Raw genomic sequence first — 19,540 nt, 5'->3', positions numbered from 1 at the left:
TTGTTATCTGCTCCCCTTCTTGGCCTCTGGTATTTAGATGCTGTCTAAATCTCATTGGGTCCAAGATCCCATAAACTAATGTAAGGCAGGGTATGCATGCACATATATAACGTAACAAGGACTAAAACTTCTAGAAGTTTACTGGATATAGCCAGCAGTAATGTGTTTCTAACAACTCTCAGAATAACAAACACCGGGAAGAAGAGCATCATACAGTATATGTCCATTATACTACAGAAATTCACTAGAATAGCAGGTAAGATTTATTTTTAATTTTTAACTATAGATGGCCTTGAAAAAAAACATCTGTATCTATCTACCACTGTCAGCATTTCCAGGTTGGTTCTCCAAGATGTTTATTTCAAGATAATGCATATTTTTATTATTTTGATTTCTTATTAGTATTGATAATATTGATAATTTATTGATTTGATATCTAATTAGTGTTTTTTATGTATTCATTTATTAGGTTTAAAGCTTAAAAAATTGCATAACGATGTATTTATATTAATTTGTAAAATATGAAATTATAGATCTAGTCCAGTATGGATAAATAATACAATCTTAGATATGATTAAGTATAAAATGAATGTCTTTAGCTCCCTAAAAAACGAGAGGATCACATCTGCATTAAAGAATTATAAGGAATGTAACAAAAAATCCAAAAGGTAATCAGAATTGTAAATCTGTGATAAAAAAAGCAAATCAAAAAAAGTTTTACAAACATATAAATCATAAAAGAAAAATGGCAGAAAATATAGGACTTTTTGAATATCAGGCAAGGGACTTAATTGTGGAGGACCAAGCTAAAGACAAAGTTTTAAATGCTTGCTTCACTTCTGCCTTTACCAAGGTGATGCTCTTATTTCATAAAAGGGATCTGGGTTGTTCCCACTCTACCTCATTTAGCATGAATTGCTTAACACAGGAAGGTGTGCAGCCAGGTTTAAATAAGATTAATATAGACTAGGCACCTGTCCCAGATGGCATAGACCCCCAGGGATTAAAGACATAGGCCCATATGCAATTCACTTTTTCATCTTAGTTATCTCCTAGGAGATAATATTCATCTTTCCTTTAACCACTTGCCGACCGCCTACTTCATATTGGCGGCGGCAAAGTGGCAGCCCCAGGACCACGTAACGCAGATTGGCGTCAGGTCCTGGGGCACTCTCTGGCCGGGGATCGCGCGCTGGGATGCGCGCGCATCCACCGGCAATAGGCTCCGCCCACCCGCGACGTCAACCCGCCGGCCAATCGGAAGCGCCGGCGGGTTGTTAACCCCGCGATCGCCGCTACAAAGTGTATAATACACTTTGTAATGTATACAAAGTGTATTATACAGGCTGCCTCCTGCCCTGGTGGTCCCAGTGTCCGAGGGACCACCAGGGCAGGCTGCAGCCACCCTAGTCTGCACCCAAACACACTGATCTGCCCCCCCCTGCCCCCTGATCGCCCACAGTACCCCTCAGACCCCCCCCTGCCCACCCCCCAGACCACCATTTGCACACAATCACCCCCCTAATCACCCATCAATCACTCCCTGTCACTATCTGTCAACGCTATTTTTTTTTTTAGTCCCTAAACTGCCCCCTGCTCCCTCCTGATCACCCCCCCACCCCTCAGATTCTCCCAAGACCCCCCCAGACCCTCCCCCCCCCTGCGTACTGTATGCATCTATCCCCCCTGATCAACTGTCAATCACCTGTCAATCACCTGTCAATCACCTGTCAATCACCTGTCAATCACCCGTCAATCACCCCCTGTCACTGCCACCCATCAATCAGCCCCTAACCTGCCCCTTGCGGGCAATCTGATCACCCACCCACACCAATAGATCGCCCGCAGATCCGACATCAGATCACCTCCCAAATCCATCGTTTACATCTATTCTCTCCTCTAAACACCCACTAATTACCCATCAATCACCCATCAATCACCCCCTATCACCACCTGTCACTGTTACCCATCAGATTAGACCCTTGCGGGCACCCAATCGCCCGCCCACACACTCAGATTGCCCTCAACCCCCCCCCCCCTTATCGATTCGCCAGTGCATTATTTACATCCGTTCTTCCCTGTAATAACCCACTGATCACCTGTCAATCACCCCCTGTCACTGCCACCCATCAATCACCCCCTGTCACTGCCACCCATCAATCAGCCCCTAACCTGCCCCTTGCGGGCAATCTGATCACCCACCCACACCAATAGATCGCCCGCAGATCCGACATCAGATCACCTCCCAAATCCATCGTTTACATCTATTCTCTCCTCTAAACACCCACTAATTACCCATCAATCACCCATCAATCACCCCCTATCACCACCTGTCACTGTTACCCATCAGATTAGACCCTTGCGGGCACCCAATCGCCCGCCCACACACTCAGATTGCCCTCAACCCCCCCCTTATCGATTCGCCAGTGCATTATTTACATCCGTTCTTCCCTGTAATAACCCACTGATCACCTGTCAATCACCCCCTGTCACTGCCACCCATCAATCACCCCCTGTCACTGCCACCCATCAATCAGCCCCTAACCTGCCCCTTGCGGGCAATCTGATCACCCACCCACACCAATAGATCGCCCGCAGATCCGACATCAGATCACCTCCCAAATCCATCGTTTACATCCATTCTCTCCTCTAAACACCCACTAATTACCCATCAATCACCCCCTATCACCACCTGTCACTGTTACCCATCAGATTAGACCCTAATCTGCCCCTTGCGGGCACCCAATCACCCGCCCACACGCTCAGATTGCCCTCAGACCCCCCCCTTATCAATTCGCCAGTGCAATATTTACATCTGTTATTCCCTGTAATAACCCACTGATCACCTGTCAATCACCCATCAATCACCCCCTGTCACTGCCACCCATCAATCACCCCCTGTCACTGCCACCCATCAATCAGCCCCTAACCTGCCCCTTGCGGGCAATCTGATCACCCACCCACACCAATAGATCGCCCGCAGATCCGACATCAGATCACCTCCCAAGTGCAGTGTTTACATCTCTTCTCTCCTCTAAACACCCACTAATTACCCATCAATCACCCCCTATCACCACCTGTCACTGTTACCCATCAGATTAGACCCTAATCTGCCCCTTGCGGGCACCCAATCACCCGCCCACACCTCAGAACGCCCTCAGACCCCAGCCCTGATCACCTCGCTAGTGCATTGCTTGCATCTATTTCCCCCCTCTAATCACACCTTGAGACACCCATAAATCACCTCCTGTCACCCCCTAGCACACCTACCCATCAGATCAGGCCCTAATTTGCCCCGTGTGGGCTCCTGATCACTCGGCCAAACCCTCAGATCCCCCTCAGACCCCCTTCCGATCACCTCCCCAGTGCATTGATTGCATCTATTTTCCCCTCTAACCGCCCCCTGAGACACCCATCAATCACCTCCTGTCACCCCCCTAGCACTCCTATCCATCAGATCAGGCCCAATACATCCTGTCATCTAAGAGGCCACCCTGCTTATGACCGTTTCCACAAAATTTGCCCTCTCATAGACCACCTGTCATCAAAATTTGCAGATGCTTATACCCCTGAACAGTCATTTTGAGAAATTTGGTTTCCAGACTACTCACAGTTTTGGGCCCGTAAAATGCCAGGGCAGTATAGGAACCCCACAAGTGACCCCATTTTAGAAAGAAGACACCCCAAGGTATTCTGTTAGGTGTATGATGAGTTCATAGAAGATTTTATTTTTTGTCAAAAGTTAGCGGAAATTGGATTTTTATTGTTTTTTTTCACAAAGTGTCATTTTTCACTAACTTGTGACAAAAAATAAAATCTTCTATGAACTCACCATACCCCTAACGGAATACCTTGGGGTGTCGTCTTTCTAAAATGGGGTCACTTGTGGGGTTCCTATACTGCCCTGGCATTTTAGGGGCCCTAAACCGTGGGGAGTAGTCTAGAAAACAAATGCCTCAAAATGACCTGTGAATAGGACGTTGGGCCCCTTAGCGCACCTAGGCTGCAAAAAAGTGTCACACATGTAGTATCGCCATACTCAGGAGAAGTAGTATAATGTGTTTTGTGGTGTATTTTTACACATACCCATGCTGGGTGGGAGAAATCTCTCTGTAAATGGACAATTGTGTGTAAAAAAAATCAAAAATGTGTCATTTACAGAGATATTTCTCCCACCCAGCATGGTTATATGTAAAAATACACCACAAAACACATTATACTACTTCTTCTGAGTACGGCGATACCACATGTGTGACACTTTTTTGCAGCCTAACTGTGCTAAGGGGCCCAAAGTCCAATGAGTACCTTTAGGATTTCACAGGTCATTTTGAGACATTTGGGTTCAAGACGACTACTCACGGTTTAGGGCCCCTAAAATGCCAGGGCAGTATTGGAACCCCACAAATGACCCCATTCTAGAAAGAAGACACCCCAAGGTATTCCGTTAGGAGTATGGTGAGTTCATAGAAGATTTTATTTTTTGTCACAAGTTAGCGGAAATTGATATGTATTGTTTTTTTTTTCACAAAGTGTCATTTTCCGCTAACTTGTGACAAAAAAAAAATCTTCTATGAACTCACCATACCCCTAACGGAATACCTTGGGGTGTCTTCATTCTAAAATGGGGTCACTTGTGGGGTTCCTATACTGCCCTGGCATTTTAGGGGCCCTAAACCGTGAGGAGTAGTCTAGAATCCAAATGCCTCAAAATGACCTGTGAATAGGACGTTAGGCCCCTTAGCGCACCTAGGTTGCAAAAAAGTGTCACACATGTGGTATCGCCGTACTCAGAAGAAGTAGTATAATGTGTTTTGAGGTGTATTTTTATACATACCCATGCTGGGTGGGAGAAATCTCTCTGTAAATGGACAATTGTGTGTAAAAAAAATCAAATAATTGTCATTTACAGAGATATTTCTCCCACCTAGCATCTGTATGTGTACAAATACACCCCAAAACACATTATACTACTTCTCCTGAGTACGGCGGTACCACATGTGTGGCACTTTCTTGCACCCTAAGTGCGCTAAGGGGCCCAAAGTCCAATGAGTACCTTTAGGATTTCACAGGTCATTTTGCGACATTTGGTTTCAAGACTACTCCTCACGGTTTAGGGCCCCTAAAATGCCAGGGCAGTATAGGAACCCCACAAATGACCCCATTCTAGAAAGAAGACACCCCAAGGTATTCCGTTAGGAGTATGGTGAGTTCATAGAAGATTTTATTTTTGTCACAAGTTAGCAGAAAATGACACTTTGTGAAAAAAAACAATTAAAATCAATTTCCGCTAACTTGTGACAAAAAAAAAAATCTTCTATGAACTCACCATCCTCCTAATGGAATACCTTGGGGTGTCTTCCTTCTAAAATGGGGTAATTTGTGGGATTCCTATACTGTCCTGGCATTTTAGGGGCCCTAAACCGTGAGGAGCAGTCTTGAAACGAAATTTCTCAAAATGACCTGTGAAATCCTAAAGGTACTCATTGGACTTTGGGCCCCTTAGCGCAGTTAGGGTGCAAAAAAGTGCCACACATGTGGTATCGCCGTACTCAGGAGAAGTAGTATAATGTGTTTTGGGGTGTATTTTTCCACATACCCATGCTGAGTGGGAGAAATATCTCTATAAATTGACAATTGTGTGTTAAAAAAAGAAAACAATTGTCATTTACGGAGATATTTCTCCCACCCAGCATGGGTATGTGTAAAAATACACCCCAAAACACATTATACTACTTCTCCTGAGTACGGCAATACCACATGTGTGGCACTTTTTTGCAGCCTAACTGCGCTAAGGGGCCCAAAGTCCAATGAGCATCTTTAGGCTTTACAGGGGTGCTTACAATTAGGCACCCCCCAAAATGCCAGGACAGTGAACACACCCCACAAATGACCCCATTTTGGAAAGTAGACACTTCAAGGTATTCAGAGAGGAACATAGTGAGTCCGTGGCAGATTTCATTTTTTTTTGTCGCAAGTTAGAAGAAATGGAAACTTTTTTTTTTTTTTTGTTACAAAGTGTCATTTTCCGCTAACTTGTGACAAAAAATAAAATCTTCTATGAACTCACCATGCCTCTCACTGAATACTTTGGGATGTCTTCTTTCCAAAATGGGGTCATTTGGGGGGTATTTGTACTATCCTGGAATTTTAGCCCCTCATGAAACCTGACAGGTGCGCAGAAAAGTCAGAGATGCTTGAAAATGGGAAAATTCACTTTTTGCACCATAGTTTGTAAACGCTATAACTTTTACCCAATCCAATAAATATACACTGAATGGGTTTTTTTTTATCAAAGACATGTAGCAGAATAACTTTCGCGCTCAAATGTATAGGAAATTTTACTTTATTTGAAAACTGTCAGCACAGAAAGTTAAAAAAGTCATTTTTTTGACAAAATTCATGTCTTTTTTGATGAATATAATAAAAACTAAAACTCGCAGCAGCAATCAAATAGCACCGAAAGAAAGCTGTATTAGTGACAAGAAAAGGAGGTAGAATTCATTTAGGTGGTAGGTTGTATGACTGAGCAATAAACCGTGAAAGCTGCAGTGGTCCGAATGGAAAAAAAGGCTCTGGTCTTATGACTGCAGTCCTTAAGTGGTTAAATTAAATTTTCTGCATGTTATAATTGAAAAAGTACTCAAAAGATGAGGAAAAAGTACTATCAAATTTATTTTGAGCATTTTTATGTTTTAATGGTGGCTTAAAAGGTACTTTATGACAAGTTGTTAAAATATCACCTAGGAGAAAACTTTGGAGAAAAACTGAATTGCATATGGCCCATAGGCCCATATGCAATTCACTTTTTCTCCTGAGTATTTTCCTAGGTGATATTTTAACATTTTGTCATAAAATGCATTTTAAACCACCAGCAAGCAAGAAAATACTCAAAATAATTTTGATAGTACTTTTTCCTCATCTTTTGAGTACTTTTTCAATTATAACATGCAGAAAATTTAATTTAACCACTTAAGGACTGCAGTCATAAAACCCCTTAAGGACCAGAGCCTTTTTTTCCATTCGGACCACTGCAGCTTTCACGGTTTATTGCTCAGTCATACAACCTACCAACGTTTAGGTACTTTTTCAATTGTAAAATGCTTAAAAGATAATTTAAAGAGTGTATGAAAATTATCTCCTAGGTGAAAACTCAGGAAAAAAAGGTAATTGCATATGGGCCATTGAGTTTTGTCATCAAAAAGCCACTGTATCTTGTTTTTTGTAATTGCTTTTCAAGCGGTTCAGTTACCTATGAGTGGCACCCCCTTATTTAAGAAGGGAAACAAATCAGAACCAGGAAACTATAGACCTTTAAGCTTAATATCATTTGTGTGTAAATTGTAAGGCGATATCCTAAGGGTGCGTACACATCCAATTTAAATTGGCCAATTTTACCACTTCCACGTAGTATGAGAGCTTACCTACGCAATCTGCTCATAGTATTCAAAATCTGGTTGCCCTCCTATGACATGGAGGTAATAACGTTGGTCAGTGATTGGCCAATCAAAATTGTGTGTGTGTACGAGGCTTAAGGGAGACCTTAAGGTACCCATACATCAAGCGATGATGGGCAGATTCGACCAAGAGACAAGTCTCTCTCTATTCAAATCTGATTAAAGAGAGATATGCCATCTGCCCATACACAACAGGCCAATTTTCAAACAATTTTAGTATTAAATCGGCCTTTGACACCACATCTGACTGCCTCACCACCCTGAGGCTGTCCGCTCTAATGTCTAATGTCTCCCCTCCCTCCGTGCTCAGTGCAAGCTATATATTATCTGTCTGCGGCCACTGCTAGTCTAGTAAGAGTGCATGTGTGACGTCAGACGTCACAGATGCGCCCACATTATTAGGCAACATTGTGGCTCGTGTGTATGGAGAGCAGAGGGAGCCCTGAGCAAGCGGAGGCCGCAGATAGGTAATGTATAGTTTGCACTGGGCAACATTAGACATTAGGGCAGACAGCGCCGAGGGCTTCATTGCGTTTGTTGCTTCAGCGCTACATCTTGCATCATGTCCGATCAACTAATATGACCAATTACAGCCCAAAATTGGTCACATTGTCGATCGGGCATGCACTTGGCGGCACCGATTTTCATCCAATTCCAATTATAATAAATGAATTGGGTGGTCAATTGGTCACCAAGTCACCTGATGTATGGCAAGTTTAATTGCAAAATCTGATTTTCATGGCTGACTAATTGGAGTGATTTCCCCCAATTATGCATACAAATACTCAGAATCCCATCAGATGTGTAAGATTCTTTCTCTTTGTGTAATATATTTATCATTACAGGAATATTGTCTAAAGAAGGCAATTATTAGTCAAATTATTAGCCAAATTATTATTAGCCAAAATCTTGCTATTTTTCTTTAAGTTAGCCAATAAATTGTACCATCCTGATTCAAGACTTCCTGCTTTTATTGATGGCTAACATGGAACTGCTACTTCCTGTAAACACAGTGAAGCAATCAGGGGTGCAAAAGGATACAACAAGATTTACTTCCTGCTTTGTGTAGACTTATTAACCAAGACATATAAACCAATGAGTAACTATAGAGAAGAGAATTATGAGTATTATGAGTCTCTTTAAACTCTGAAGCGAACAAAAATTGCTATTTTTACCTGGTAGTTCACTTCAGTGGTCTCATTAGATGTAATCCGCCGCATCCCCTCCGCAAAACAAGGGCTTTAGACCCCCCCAAATCCCGGGGCAAACATCCACGACCATCTTGGTCGTGGATTGTGCTGCCCTGAGAGGCAGAGCTTTCTGCTGTAGCTCTGCCTCTCCTGACGTCAATCGCCGTGCAGATCTCCGCCTCTCCCCGCCCCTCTCTATGAAGGTTGACTGTGACTGAGAGAGGCAGGGAGAGGTGGCGAGCCACGGTGATTGACATCAGTAGAGGCAGAGCTGCAGCTGAAAGCTCTGCCTATTTCAGGAAGCGCTGGCCGTATTGCCCCCGGGGATTTGGAGGGTCTAAAGCCCTTGTTTTGTGGCGGGGATACGGCGGTTTACATCTAATGAGAGTACTGAAGGAAACTAAACGGTAAAAATAGCAATTTTGTTTGCTTCAGTCTCTCTTTAACACCCAGGTATGTTATGGTTTCAAGGTGATTTCCTAAAAAAAACACTTAGTTGGTGGTCAGACCACAGTGGTTAGTCACATAACACACGTTATAATGACTGTGAACTGCAATGGAGACTGGACATAGATTTTAATACAAAGCCTGCTTTCAGTGAGTTAGAATAACATGCTTTCAGTGAGTTAGAATAACATGATCAGTTACAACGCAGTACTGTGAGCAGGTCCATAGAATTGTATGGGTAGTGAGTTAACATGCAGAAATATTCTGCAATGCAGTTGAGCCTTGTGAACTAGCTCTTAAGTTTAAAAAAGTGTGTTTTGTTACAAAATTATTTGTGTAATAATGACAAATGTTATGGAGCTTTTTCTATGTAAGTGCAGTGTCTCTTTAATTATCAGTCACCAGATAAGGATAATCAGTTTTAGTACTGTAATGGTCTTGCTTATCACTAAAATCAATAAATGGCATACAACTGGGTACATCAGGCCAGGAAAAGGCCTTGGAAATACCGGTTGATAACAATGAAGCAACTCTATTCAATACCAAGCAGCACCTAAAGCAAAAAAAAAAAATATCTGTGATGCATGAAACTAAAAGTAAAATGCTAGTATACTACTCCCCCATATAAATCACTTGTGAGACTACACTTGGGGTCTGAGATTTAGTTAAGTACATCCCATTATAGGAACAGGTACAAAGGTGGGCAACTAAATGAATCAGAGGAATGGAAGGTCACCCTTACCAAGATAGGTTGGACAAGCTTATTTAGCTTTCAACTTATAAGTCAACAGAGAAGTGATCAGATTAACATGTATAAATGCAAAATACAAAAGCTTGGGGCAGATGAGCTTTTTGTTCCCAGGCTTGTAAAAAGGACAGCCGGACATGATCATTTACATACAGCCTAACTGCAGATCCCATATTAAAACACTAGCTGATGGCCCAGCGTTGCCCAGGTATGTATTTGGCGGGTGTTGGCTCTGCCCACTTTTTCTAACCCTAACACACAATTACTCACTGACCAAGTTTTTGAGCTTTGCGGTCTTTGACATCAATAATTTGCATTACAATAAAACAAATCTGATTGGCTGTTTGTGACCCCACCCCTTTTTCTGAATTTGAACCCCAGTCACCCAATGAATAACTGTACCAGGTTTGAGGCTTGTGCCATTAACAGTGCAAGAATGGCAGCAATTAAGTATTTCCCTTAAAAATCAATAGGTGAATTTTGATTGGCTTTTGTAGACTCCACTCACTTTTCTGAATATTAATCTCAATCATCCAGTGACAAACTGTGCAAAGTTTGAGACCCCTACCATTAACAGTGTAAGAATGGTTGCAGTTTACATTTTCCCAGAGAGATTTGTCTCCACCCACACTTGGTTATAGGGATAAAAAGTATTCTATATGTTATTCCAGGTAATGTATGTGGGTGCCAAATTTCAATCATATCCATTCAGCCATTGTTGTGTGTTTGAGTAACAAACATGTAAACATCCAAACTTTTGCATTGATAATATTAGTGAGATGAATCATTTGATTACACAAAGGGACTACTGTACCTAATAACAATAAATCAAGGACCTGGACTTGACTGTCCACAGCAATATTCAAATAAGTGGTGTACTTTCTGCAATGTCTGATGAGATAAACATTGTGTCACAGTCAGTGAGTAGAAGCACTCAGTGGCCCAAATGCAATTAACCTTTTCACCTCCTAGAAGATAATTTTAATATTCTCTTTAAATTCAATTTTCAACATTTTACAATTAAAAAAGTACCCAAAAGCTGGTGAAAAAGTACTATCAAATTTATTTTAAACAGTTTCCTGCTGGCTGGTGGCTTAAAAGGCATTTTACGACAAGTTGTGACAAATTTATCACCTAGGAGAAAACTCAGGAGAAAAATGAATTGTATATGGGCCAGTATGTGTCATCAAGGCTGGTAAAGACATTCCTATGAAAGTACAGCAGAGGTATGTGGTTGAAATGTGAGTTAAGTTTGGGAAGAACTCTGAAACTAGCTGGAAAACATTTTTTGTCTGCTTTACATTATTTAGCTACTGGACTGGTCAGGTAAGCATCAACAAAATTAGTAGCTAGAAATCATGGAACCCCATAGTAAAATGTTGTTTTCTCCCCCCCCCCCCCCCCCCCAAAAAAAAAAGATAAATATGGGTGGGGGAGGAGAGTGCCAGTGGGTGAAGAGGGTGCCAATGGGTGGAAAAGAGAGTGTCACTGGGTAGGGAGGAGGGTGCCGATGGGTGGGTAGAGGGTGCCACTAGGTGGGGAGGAGGGAAGAGAGCCACTGGGTGAGGAGGAGAGAGCCACAGGGTGGGGAGGTGGGGAGAAGAGGGTGCCACTGGGTGGAGTGGAGAGTGTCACTGGGTGGGTAGGAGAGTGCTACTGGGTGAGGGGAAGAGGAGGGTGCCAATGGATGGGGAGGAGGGGAGAGGAGGGTGTCAGGGTGTCACTGGGTGAGTAGACAGTGCCCCTGGGGGGGGGGGGGGGGAGGGTGCCACTAGGCGGGGAGAAGAGGAAGGTGGTATTGGGTGGGGGGAAGCAGAGGGTGTCGCTGGGTGGAAGGAAAGATGCCACTGGGGGGTACTTTATTGCCTCCCTCCTGTGTCAGTGAGTAATCGGGGGATGCGGGCAGGTGGTCGATATTATTCCTCCATTCCTTTCCATGGGCTCCCCTCCTGTGTCCCACTGCAGAGTTCATGTGCAGCAGTGTGTTTAACTCTCACCTGCTGCATGCGCCCATGACACCAGCTCCTCTCTTCTTCCTGTTTTCTAACAGGAAGTAGAGGGAAGTAGAGAAGAGCCAGCAGCTGGAACGCATGCAGCAGGTGAAAGCTAAACACAATGGTGAGCAGGAACTCTGCAGGGGGGACACAGCAGGGGGGCCATGGAGAGGAAGGGAGGAATGATGTGGGCTCCCCTCCCTGCATCCCCAGATTACTCACCAGCTGCATCCGCACATGGCAGCCATAACTGGAGGCTGAAGAGGGGCAGACCGCACTGCAGTTGGGACTGGGCCCCCTAGTGGCCGAGGGCCCCATAGCAGTTGCTATGCATGCTATGGCTATCCCTATGCCACTGAGGCTGTCATATATATTCCTTTCAGGCCCCTTCCACAGTTCACATTTCAGTTGCAATTCTTCTGCAACTGCATTGCAATGGTCCCGAAAGGTCACACCGCACATTATCACTGCTGTGACCATACTGCGAGACACACTTTTCAATTAAAGTATGCCTCACTTTCCGAGTGAAACACAGGCAGTGCACAGCAGCTCTTGCACTGCCATGACAGAACCTGTTGTACCAACCCTATAGGGCTATCACTGCTTCTTCAACGGGACAAGGTTAATTTCTATGACACAACGCGATGCAGCAAGTGTGAAAAGGCCAATAAACAATGCATATTGCCTGGCTATCCTGCTGATCCTCTACCTCTAATAAATTTAGCCATCAGGTGTTTCTGACTGAAATCTGACTGGTTTAGCTGCAGTGGCATAGCTGAGATGCTTGGGGCCCAGGGCAAGTTTTACATTGGGCCCCAAGCACTCTATTGACATGAAGTTCTAAAACAGTTAGTTAAGGATCACTACTATTCAATGCAGACATAGAGGTGTTCATTACCAGAAAAGGACCAGAAAAGGACCAATTAAAAGCTAATAAGATGGATTAAGGAGGGCCGCTAATGGACCTCTCTGGTCCAGGGGCCCCGGTGTAGTCGCAACCTCTGGATCCCCTATTTCTATGCCACTGATTAGCTGCATGCTTATTCCAGGCATGTAATTCAGATACTAATGATGCACAACTTATCAGTAGGACTGCCAGGCAACTGGCATTGTTTAATAAGAAATAAAAATAGTAGCCTCCATATTCCTCTCACTTCAGGTGTGCTTTAAATGAGTTAAGCTGAACTAAAACAGTTAATATGCTACTTTTTTCCTAATCGGAAATACTGAAATAAGGAAAGTTATAATACATTGGCTTAGTATTTGTTTCTTCTATTATATATCACAATTCTTATTTGTTTCTTACACGATCATCGAGCTCTCACTGTATGTGTGAAAGTAGGAAAGAAGCATCATTTTACAACTCAGGTTTTTAATGAAATCTGTTTTCTATGGTGATAAACCATGTGTGATAATTAGCTGGTTTTATGCCGCTTTTGACCCAAGAGTGAATTCACCCTTCATCTAACTCTCTCCGGCATTCAGATCAGGAAGTATGCGTTAGTTTTATGATCTGATCTTCCTGTCGTTTAAATTCTTGCTGTGTTTTCACTCGATGCCATAAAATAATGATGACCTATGATAGCATAAGGAAATCACAACAAACAGCACATACAATGTGTCTATCAGCCTGCTGTAAAGGTACTGATCCACATAACAAATTGGGGGGAAAGCACTTAAACTAAAGAAAAGCCTCTTCACCAGATTTTAATGGAAGTTGTAGACACTTGGAGACATAAAGTTGCAGCAATAAATAACATATTGAAAAACATACAGCTCAAAATTAAGTTACGAAAATTCTGCCAGTTGTGTTAAGAAAAAAGTAACTGCAAATTTTCCTCCTCAACTACGTAGTTACTATTTAGTGGTCAAGCAGCTATAACCAATTATATTTTTCATCTTTTTTTTTTTTGCATGATGAAGAAATGCTTGTCAGTGAGCAATCAATAATCCTATTTAACAACAGCAATAGTTTACTGTACAGAATGATCTAACCCTCATTCCAAGGCACCGCAAAATCTGCCCATCAGCTGTATCTCAAGATGTCTGTAGAGTCAGGGAGTAGCTGGCCATACAATCGATGACTATTTTAATAGATTAGATGTTTGATTTGACAAAACATTGAATGCACTAAAATCTGATTGAAAACTAAAGGTGTCAATATATCACTCAATATTGCGGCCCAGTCAACCTTCCGAATCGATAATTTTAATGAATGTGGAGAGAATCAGTGCCACATCATGGCCCCCCCAATAAGTCTTTTAATCAAATTATGCCCCAAATCGGTCGAATAGATTGATTGGTAATGGCACAAAAATCTCAGTCACAAGGGCTTGATTGGGTGCATGGCGTAACAGTGTTTGATTTTGCAATGACTTACAGACTCAACAGACCCCTGGCTGATGTACCCCAAGTGTCCCTCCCCCTGCCCATGCTCAGTGTTAAAGTCTCACCTCCCAGCCAGTGTGACTCCTGGCCTCTTCCAATGTCCACCATCATTGCGAGCGCCTGTTCCATGTGACACAGGCACTTGTGGTGATGCTAAACCCCCTGAGCATACCAGGAGTGATGACAGTGGAGAGGTGAGACTTTAACACTGAATATAGGTACTGGATGGGTTGACACTTTATACTTGCCTGGCAGCAGTCAGCAAGATGATTTCCAATAGATTTCATGCTGTGCAGTGCATGGCTAGGCAATAAATCTGATCAGAGAAAGTTGATCTGGTCATACATTGAGTGATGTATAGCCACCTTAAGCGTTGTAATGTAGTAAATGATCAATATGAAGAAGATCTCAATGTTTTTACAGATCTATTAAAAGTAATACAGTTCATGGCCAGCTTTACCAAAAGAGCAGTACAGTGAGCAAAGTCACTGTAACATAAAACAAGGGATTTTCCATTGGTGGATGTGTCGTTCATTCTAAATGCTAGAAGGTTGAGGAAGATACAAATCTTTTTCATGATCTACTAAAATTCATACAATTCATGTCAAGTTTTACCAACAGAGCAGTGCAGTGAGTGAAACCACTGTAACATAAAAGTACACCTAAAGTGACCAGGTTGGGCCTGGCTTGTGTACTGTTCTTTCTCTTTTTAACAGATCCAGGAAAATCCTACTTAGGATTAGGCTCATAGATTTAATACTTGATCTCATCATTTCATTTTCAGTTTAGGTTTAATTTAATACTGACATCCCTGTCCCATATAGTCAATCACATAATAGCAGTAGAATAAAACACTCAATGTATGTGTGTAAAAATAAATGTGTGCCCAGATGACATATTAAGAAAAAACACATAAATCCAGGCACATTGCCTCAAGTTAGGACATTTGAATAAATGATTAAGGAGATGCTAAAGGGGATGCGACTAGCAAAATGGCTAAGACAGTTAACCCTTGCATGTGAGTGTGCAAAGGGTTAACTGTATTTTCCATTTTTCAGGCCACACCCCCTTTAACACCTCCCTTATAACTAATTTAAATGTCGTACTTTAAGAGGCTGTGTCTGGATGTATATTTGTTTCTTGTAAGTTACCCCTGTGGCCAGGGTTAATCCAGTGCAATCCCTCCTTCCCCTGTCTGTGACCATTGTCAGTATGCACACAGCTTTTGCTGGTGTGTGCATGGTGCACACGAATATATTTTGTTAGCTTCCTTGTGGGATTAGTCTGGTGCACTATCTGTCCCAGGAGAGGAGGTCAGTGTATGTGCTCCTAATCTTTAGATGCAATGTATGTCTGCATGTCTGTGTCATGCATATTACTGGACCAGATTTAGTACACCTATGAATACTGGGGTACTGCTGCACTGATTACGCTAGATAATTAACTCTTTTGCACTAAGAACCTGTTTTTTAATTGTAGCTGTAGGTTACAGTGGTTCCTGGACGATTGATTTTATGTTTGCATGCAAGTGTGGGAAGGGTTAACTGTCTTTGCCAGATGAGAAATTAAAACATCTCCAGTGTGACCTCAACATCCAATTAAACTGTAATTATAATTTTTGGGTAAACTTTGGCTTTAAATTAAAATGATTTCATCTGAGTTGTAAGATCATTAGGGGTGCCTGTTATGGATGCCTTCAATATGTATTGTGTGCACACAATGTCCTGTTACCTGCTCTGTACCTAGATTCAATTATCGTTTTTTGGCTTTTGCCATCTGGCTGTACTAAAAATGTTGTGTTGTTGCACAGTATGTGCACCTGGCAGACAGGAAAATGTACAAAGAACAAAATGTATTAATAAAAAATGAAAGCCAGCTCAGCTGAAAGAAAATTACTGGAGACTGCATCATAATTTAAATAAAACCCAAACTGGCCATTCAAGTAAATACAAGTTTTGATAATCATGCAGTGCCTACTGTAGCTATCAAACTGTAAAGTACTTTGATTCACTTAATGTTGTTTAAAGGACCACAATCACAAAAAAAATAAAATGTAAAATACTTATTCATAAGAAGTACAATGTGCCATTATTTTTTTTTTCCTCTGTTGCTGTCACTTACAATAGGCTGTAAAAAATGTGACAGATCTGACAGGTTTTACACTCGTCCATCACCTTATAGGGTATTCTAAGTATTTCCTTTTTTTGCTTTGCAAAAGCCCACCCTGTAAAGGGTCAATACAAAGATGCTTGCCATCCTCCATAGTCCTACGCACACTATTTTGGAAGTTGGACTAAGCAACTGCCAATCAGTTTGTGTACTTAAAAAAAAAAAAAAGAATGCCCTGAGAATCCCCTATGACAAGATGGACTAATCCAAAACCTGTCAGATCTGTCTGATTTTTGCTGTAAGTGAAAGCATAATCTATGCATTTTGAACTTTTTTTCACAACAGTGGTCCTTTAATCTTCTGTAATGCATATTTCTCTAAAGCACTGGAAATCTGTGCAGGGCTTAGTCATCATTCCGGATCAGTCCAAATAGGATCCATTCACGCTGTTTATATTTAAAAAGGACACTGGCTAAAATAGATTGGGGCTAATAGCTAACCTTGAAAAATAATGTAAAATCTGCATCAATCAAAATGTATAGTGAGTATAAGCCACTAGGGGCACATCTGTGGGATGTAGCTGTAATAGTATTCTTGGTGAATCTTTTAATCTGATAAACAGTGTTTTGTTTTTAGTTTATTTTTGGAATGGTCAAAGCACTGAAAATTGTCAAATTGTCTATTAATAATCTGTATCTGCTTTCTTTGTATTCTCCATCAAATGGAAAGGGGAAATTACATTATTATTGTTTGTTTAATATTATTGTTTGTTTAATCTCACTAGAACGTGATCTGGAATTTGTATGTATTTATTTATTTATTGATTTACAAGATGAGTAGAAAGTTTTGGAGTAGAGTGGTCTGTACGTTAGAACTCTTTACTGATGAAAAACATGCAGACATAAATCATACACCACCATCAGGCAATGCAGCTTACTTAGAACAGAGAGCAACACAGAGTGAATACAGAATATAACGATGCCATATAGAACATCATCACCATTTACACACACTGACATCTTGTGGTTGTTTTACTATACTGCCATTTAGGTAATAATCCTGTTGATACTTCCAACAGAAAGAAGATTGCAGCAACGTGGAGAAGTTGTTGAGGATAACCTATCAGGTGTCAGATACTGAAAAATAAAAAAAGGATTTTATTGGTTGCTCTGCGCAACTGCTCCACTTCTTTCACTCAATATTTATTTGGACTTTGATGCAGTGAGTCTGCCATAATATAAATATTGTTTTATTTAACATCCTCTCTGTCATAGTCTCCGTGAACCCCCTGTGTTGTGATCTTCAGTACACGCTTCTCATTTTTTCTGACTCTGACTGAAGTTCAGTTAACAGGAGAAGGAAAGGGTTTTTTTTCCAGCTATAACTATTGAATTGCTTGTGTAACCCAGTTATTCCCTGACTTGCATATCATGCTGCTGTTCAACAGATGGTGAATGTCAGCAGACTTGACTTTATTCAAAAATTTAACATATATATTACTTTTTACATAATCTAGAATCAGAAGTTCAGATTGTAAAATATTCTTTCAATTCTTCTTTCTTTCCTATAGTCTAAGGAAACTGCTTCGAGCACCTGTCAACCATATAATAATGTCTCCAGTGTATATCATGGTCTTCATAAAAAATAGTTTATAGCTTAAGGCCCAATTCTTAGCACATTACAATTATTTCAGCTTAACCACCATTTTTCCCCAGTACAAAGTTAACATTATATAAAATGAAAATGCCCCCAGAAACCTATAATTCACTGCAAAGTTTACAGTCACACAACTGCAGTCTCCACAACTTGGACTGTCAAGTATCACATACCAGCTGCATAAATGTGTGGAAAATTAAATATTTGCAGGTTTTTTAAACAGTATCTCCAGTGCAAAATAGGATGCAATAAACCTTCCCCATATAGTACTCTAATGTAGGTTTGAAAAATGGATGGGAAAATAAATTACCCGTTCTCTTCAAATAAGTTAGTCCCATCTCCTTTGGCAGAACTTCCATTACAGACTTTACCCAAAGCCGATCCACTGAAGTTCACAGCTCTGTGGTCACTATGTTGCTGTTGTTTGCCCCCAGCACGGCAACCACAGCCTGATAGGGGGCAGGCAATGGCAACACAGTGGGGGTGGCCATAGAGATGTGAACTTCAATGGAGAGGCTTCAGGTTTGCGATATGGGAGGGTGGTTTACCAATTATGGTGATTTATTGTTTTTTCTCCTAATAATTTTCCTTATATTGACCTTCATTGTTTCACAAACTAAAGCAGGCCCAAAGGAAAACAAAGGAAGAGGAATCAAAAGGGAGGTAAGCCATTGGAATTGCTAACTAGGCTTTGAGCTGGCCGCTCCACATAAAACCTAGTGCACTACTTATGAATGTTAGATCACTAGCAAATAAAAAAGACAAGCTCAGACTGGATATTTCCACATATAAAACTATTGAATAGAGGTTGTTGCCTCTTGATTTTTTTCAGAGATATGGCTTGATCACTCCATACCAAAAACTGCAGTTGATCAGTTTGACACTGATTCTGGTAAGAAAACAGATGGAGGTCGGATTGTGTAGTACCAATGCTTGGTGCACTAATGTAACCATAATCAACAAGTATTGTTCTCTAGACATGGAATATCTAATTCGAACATGCCTTTCATTTACTTACCCAGGGAACATAGTTATTATCATCATAGCTGTATACATTCCACCTCAGACAACCGTTAAGTCAGCGCTTCAATAACTGTTTGATGTCATCAGTAAACAGCAGAACTCGCTGGAGTTTTTAACCAAGCAAATCTTAAAGAGGAACTCCAGTGAAAATAATGTAATAAAAAAAGTGCTTCATTTTTACAATAATTATGTATAAATGATTTAGGCAGTGTTTGCCCATTGTAAAATCTTTTAAATCTCTGATTTACATTCTGACATTTATTACATGGTGACATTTTTACTGTGGGCAGGTGATGTAGCTGCTGCTTGCTTTTTTGGCAGTTGGAAACAGCTGTAAACAGCTATTTCCCACAATGCAGCAAGGTTCACAGACAGGAAACTGCCAAGAGTACGTACTCAAAATTTATTTGTGGGAGGGGTTTCACCCCAATATCAGCCATACATCGACCCCTGATGGTCTGTTTGTGAAAAGAATAGATTTCTCATTTAAAAGGTGGTATCAGCTACTTATCGGGATAAAGTTCAATTCTT

General features: G+C 41.4%; 1 protein-coding gene across 3 annotated transcripts in view; it reads right to left on the bottom strand.

Moving 5' to 3' along the window:
- TAFA3 (TAFA chemokine like family member 3) overlaps window positions 1-19,540 on the bottom strand; it is a 692,450-nt gene that overhangs the window by 81,510 nt on the left and 591,400 nt on the right. The window lies entirely within an intron of this gene.

This window comes from Hyperolius riggenbachi, chromosome 2 (genome assembly GCF_040937935.1).
Source record: "Hyperolius riggenbachi isolate aHypRig1 chromosome 2, aHypRig1.pri, whole genome shotgun sequence".
In the NCBI taxonomy this organism is placed as follows: domain Eukaryota; kingdom Metazoa; phylum Chordata; class Amphibia; order Anura; family Hyperoliidae; genus Hyperolius; species Hyperolius riggenbachi.
Note: the sequence above shows the minus strand (reverse complement) of the source record. Positions and strands in the feature narration are given on the sequence as shown.